Genomic DNA, 5,749 nt, shown 5'->3' on the forward strand with positions numbered 1-5,749 from the left:
ACATTATACTAGGGCGTTTTTGAACACCTAGAAAACTTATAGGCCTATTTTTAAAGACATCTTTATTTTTATCTTTTTACCCAATTTGAATTGAACCATTTGAATCACGTGAATCAAAGATATTTGAATCCATTTTTAAATTTTTTATGAGCGCTCCTCATCTATCAATTGTCATATCACTGCATTATATATTGACTTACACACATACAGGCATACCGACATACAACACATAACACAAATGTAACACATAACACAATAGTAAAGGCCTTGTAGCTTTTTAAGGTGAAATCTCCATTGCAATGTTTAAAAACTCCACAGTTGATCAAAAATAGATCTGATCCGAAAACATTTACCGATCTGCAGGATAAAGATTATGAGCTCAAAAAAAGAAAAAAAATACAGAATCTAAGAAAAAGCAAGAGTCCTAAAAAAGATGACTATTCAGTAATTAGTAAATACCATATAATGTACTTATTCGTTGAGTCTAGTTTGAGTTCAGGTAAACATAAACTTTTACTCCTTTTTATCTGTCTCTTCCAGATTGCATATCAACTTAAGTCCTGACTGAGGTCTCGAAAACTGGAAAGACGCGAATTTTGAGCAGAAACCTCATGCCTAAGGCATTATAGCTATGTCATAATTTCCAGGTTTGAATGTTGAAAATTATGATGCAAGTTCAAGATGTAATTCTCAAAATTTTATATCTTTAGATTTTTCTACACTAGAAAAATTTGCTCACACAAAACTGAAAATTGGATCATTTTTTGATAATATAAATGGCACCATCACAAAAAAGTTTCTATAAGATAATAACCCACTTTCTTTGTTCTGAAATTTCAAAAGTAGTATTAAGTTACATTAAATTGGCTGAAAAATTTTTTAAAAAACCACACACTGCCATGGGTATCCGAAATTAAGCTTTAAATATTTCCAAGATTTTTGCTAATTAATGCCATTTCAATAAGACAGACGAACCTTTTAATTTAGCACCATTTTTTTTAAATCTTACACACTGAGGGGAACAGATACCATATCATAATTTATTTTCTTTGCCCAAGTTAATGCACTGGTATATCTAGTGGAATTTTCTCAGGCTACCTAGTTAAAAATTTAAACTCTTTAATATTTTTTTTAATCCTAAGTATTTAAGGTTTCTAGCATGAACTATCTGAAATCAAACTAAACAATTTTTTAAACCCAACTTTATACTGTAAGATAGTGCAATGCTTTAGAAACCCATTTAGATACCAGATTATTACAATAAAAAAATCATCTTTTAGATACACATTCAGCCAAGATCATCCCCAAGAAACAATCTATAATATCAACATATTACTGCATTCATTCTCCCTTTTGTTAAGCAAACAGAGGTGGAGTAATCCTTAAAGTGCAGGTAAGGAATAAGGGAGTTCCCCACAGCAAAATGGCTCGGGCAGCTGCTGGGAGTCCCTTAGCCTCACTTTTTACTTACAGGATTAGTTCCTCTGGTTTGGTTTGACCCCAGGCACCAGGCATATTCTATATCTCCCAACTTTTCAGTAGTCAGCTCCCAAATAGTTCATTTTCTGCTTGCAGTTTTTTGAGTTCTAGGCTTCCCCAAGAGGGCAGAGTGGGGACTCCTTTAAAGTCCACTCTGGGGTGTCAAAATTTATGACTGAAGGTTTGGATCCCATCCCCAAATCCAATTAATGCCAATTTAATAATGAGGACAGGGTTTTGAGAAAAGTTTATGCGAGATATCAAAGTTCTTAGACCCCAGGCATTTCCCTCTGCAGTTGGCGTGCTCAACCCAACTATGGAAAGAAAAGAAAACAGTGCTTCCCTAATCTCGCTTAACAAAGGGGAGTAAAGTACATCAAAGTTCTTTAAAACACAGCTAAGAGAGGTGTAAAAGGTGAGAACAGAAAAGCTGGCGGTCCTATTGACTTTTGGTCCCTCACAGGAGAAGCATTAGGTTAAAATTTAGCTAAAGTTACTTCCACACATCTAAGGCAGGTTGGAACACGGGACTCTGCATCGGTCCAGACAATGCCATCACATTTAACAGAAACACAGACAAAAAGACACACAAAGACCATCATGCAGCTCCCGTTTGTTCACAACCCTAAGATCTTCAAACTTGTGACTCAGTGAGAATGGAGGGAAGAGGGGGAGGTGCAGAAGGTTTGAGTGATAGGATCGTGGGCAAAGGGGTCAGGTTGGAGCCAGGGACCAGAAAAGGCTTCAAGGACAGAGGCATGAAATGGCTTTGGCCCGTAATGAGAGTTACTCAAACAGAGACAACGACAATACAAACGTGACACAAACACGGACACACAGTTAACGTTTAACACGAGTTCAGAAGGAGAGATTAGAACCTAGTAACTGGCAAAACCTGATGGGTTAGACCACAAAGACAGAAAGTGAATTCAACCTGAGAGACATAAGTAGCCAGCAAGACCTATCAGGTTGGCAGCAGAGTCACCTAATTAGGACACATCCGTCCCTACCCGAATCGTCCAAGGAGTCCCTTGCAAGGACGTGGTCTGTGGCTTCAGGACACGTCTGTCCACCACCGCCAGTGGGAACTTACGCTCTCTGCTGGCAGCCACTCTGCCAACAAAAACCGAAAACCGAAAAACCAAACCTGGTAGGGAAGATGGCCGCTGCGTACGGGGGTTGCTGAAATGCTGAGTGTGGTGCTCAGTGCAGCGGCTTTAATTGAGATTTCGTGCAGTTGGTTAGAGCTCCTTTTACCGTTAATCTGTAGTAGACCACTTGCCAAGCAGCAGGAAGAACAAAGAGATGGAAAAAGAGACGCTTGGCTGCTCACAGCCATGGGCGCTTTGCGCGCATCTGCTTCCTCTTTCGCTTCGCTCCAGGCAGAGAACCTGAATGTGTAATCAGCAGTGGATTGTAAGTACCTGATGCAAAGAAAGCTCAGTTACTTGCGCCTCCTTTTTTAAAATATTTTTATATACAGGGAGAGTTTATGGACTGGGATTGTTCGCTGGGCTGTGGTTTCTGTGCCGAAAATCCACTCCGCAGGAGCCACCATTTGCTTTCTGCTGGCTGTCTTGATGACTCTGTCTAAATTGTCTGGCTGCCGCATCTAGAGGTTGGAGCTGGGCTAAGGGCCGAGTCCTGTCCTCTGAAGGCTGGACCGTGGCCTCGAGCGCCTAGGTCGCCTGTTCGCCGCTGCACCTTCGGGCAGAGCCTGTCTCTGGGGTCATTCTGCATTCCCCTGCTAAGGAACCTGTGCTCTGGAGGAGGGGTCCGGAGAGCCATGGTGGCAGCTGCTTGGGCCCCAGGGGATGGGCACCGGGCTGAGGAGCAATGGAGGCCGCGGTGGTTCCGCTATAGTCACAGTCGAGCGCAGCACCCATGAGCACGGCTTACGTGAGCATGGTCCAGAGGCAGAGGCAATGGCGGCAAGGATTCATTTCTAGAAATCTGGACTGGAAACAGAAGCAGTAGTGTTACAATCCCAAGAACTTGCTTATGCCAGGAAGCTGTAAGGGTAACATGAATATCATTGAGGAGATCTAACATGGTGGCAGGTGCAGAGAGATAAAGTCTCTGACATCTTCAAATGTGCGGGCATAGGAAGCCGTAAACTGTCTAAATGCTGTTTGCTCAGGATCACTAGGCAATGCTCAGCTGATGTGGATCTGGGGCATACAATCTGGGCCCCTCAGAACACACACACCGAGTCCGGATATGCTGCATTCAACCTCCAGTTCGCCTGCTTCTCATGACTCAGCACTAAAGATCCTGCTGAAATAATTGGTCGGCCCTTCTGAATTTACAGAGGTAAAAGCCAACTGAGCCTTCATAGGCAGTGGCCAAAGGACTGTAATGGGGCTTGGGAAAGTCAGTCAGGACTCACCCGTTGCATTGGTCACCCGGCAAAGGGAAAGAACGGTCACCATTTGCACGAGATACCACCATGGCAGATAACTGACATCACGAGTGGAGGAGATATCTTCATTGAAACCTTTGTGACAGGTGTTTAATCCCCTAGCCATCTCTCTCCACACAGTGGAGAAACCTTAAGAGCCCCTCCCAGCTCTTTCATAAGGGCCCCTCCTAGCTCTCCTGTGAGCTCCATAGCCAGACCAAGGGAATCAGGAGTGGCATTGGACTTGCGTTCAGGAGCTCTCGGCTACCACTCCCACCAGTGCAGACAACTGAGGTCTCTTGCACCAGCTACCAGGGGCGTGGCTCCTGGAGGGCAAGCAAATTTGCTGAGGGTTCTCAGCCCCAAGCTCTACAAACTTAGGGGCTGAGGGAGGCAAACAGGGAGAGTGTGCCCAGGTATTCATGAAAACAGGGCTCCCAGGAGCAGCAGAACTGGTGTGTAGCCAGTATTGTGGTGAGCGGGGCCTTGTTTGAGGAAACACAAGAGAAGGCCCTAGGCACTCAGGATTGGAGACCCACCCAGTCTGGGACTTAGAGCTGCTGCACAGTTAATGGTTCCCACCTTTGAGAGGAGAAGCTTGGCCCAGTGGGCACAGCACCACCTACTTTAAGAGAAGTTAATCGAAATCTATGACTGCATTTATGTTTTTTTTTTCTTTTTCTTTCATTTTTATTTTTTGTTGTTGTAGTTGTTCTTTAACTTATTTTATGTTTTCAATTTTTTTATTTTATTATTAGTAGTATTATTTCTTTAAATTTTAATTTTCATTTTTTTATTATCATTATTATTTTTTTAAATTTCTTCCTTTCTTTATTTTCAATTTTTTTTCTTTTTGTTATTTCTGTAGGTGTTATAAGTACCACCTGGTATGGTCCTTTCCAGTGGGGTTCCAGGGATGACACCTGATGTCATCTTACGTAGACAAAGTCTCTTACTTGATATCGATGTGGAGTCCCCTGGTCCCCAGGTTGGTAGGCAGTGGCCAGCCGTTTTCACAGGTATCCCTGTGTTCTTTCAAGAGCTTTAAATCTGTCAAGCAAGGGGTGTGAAAGGGATCGTTAGGTCTTAGAGTTGGGGTTAGGTCCCTTCCTGGAGGAGGGGCACCATAGGGAATTTCATAGGGGGTGAGGTTACACAAAAAACAGAGTGAGTATTTCCTTCATGAAACAGTGCATAAGGCAGTAGCATAGTACAATCTTTTATTCCGGTCTCTAAGCTTAATTTTTTAAGGTCTGTTTAATGGTTATATTCATTCTTTCCACCTGTCCTAAACTCTGGGGTATATAAGCACAATGTAACTTCCAATTAATCCCCAGGGTCCTGGCTAACCCCTTACTTATCTGGCCCACGAACGCTGGTCCAGTATCAGACCCTTTTAGGCAGGCCATATCTTGGAAAAATATCTTCTAGGATTTTCTTGACCAAAATTTGCGCTATTTCTTTTCTTTTCTTTTTTCTTTTATTTTGAGGGGAAGGCTTCAATCCATCCTTAAAATGTACCTACAAAGACTAGGAGATATTTAAGTCTATACATTGCTGGCTTAATTTAAGTAAAGTTCACTTCCCAGAATTGTCCTGGTTTGGTACCTCGTAGGTGCTTTCCTGCAGGAAGCTTGGAAGGGTAAGCAATAACTAATTGATGGACCCGACAGGCTTTTGTTACCCATTCAGTTATTTCCTTCACTGTGAGTCGGTTAGTGGAAAACTCTGTTCTTGATCCTTCAGGAATGCCTGCAGATTCTTTGAACCATGGTGAGTGAGTTGATGTACATTTTCTACTGACATAGTTAGAGCCGTGACTCTTGGAATTTCTACTGAAGGATTTAGAAATTCCACTTGGGGGCCTTC

The sequence above is a fragment of the Callospermophilus lateralis genome, unplaced genomic scaffold (assembly GCF_048772815.1).
Source record: "Callospermophilus lateralis isolate mCalLat2 unplaced genomic scaffold, mCalLat2.hap1 Scaffold_256, whole genome shotgun sequence".
In the NCBI taxonomy this organism is placed as follows: domain Eukaryota; kingdom Metazoa; phylum Chordata; class Mammalia; order Rodentia; family Sciuridae; genus Callospermophilus; species Callospermophilus lateralis.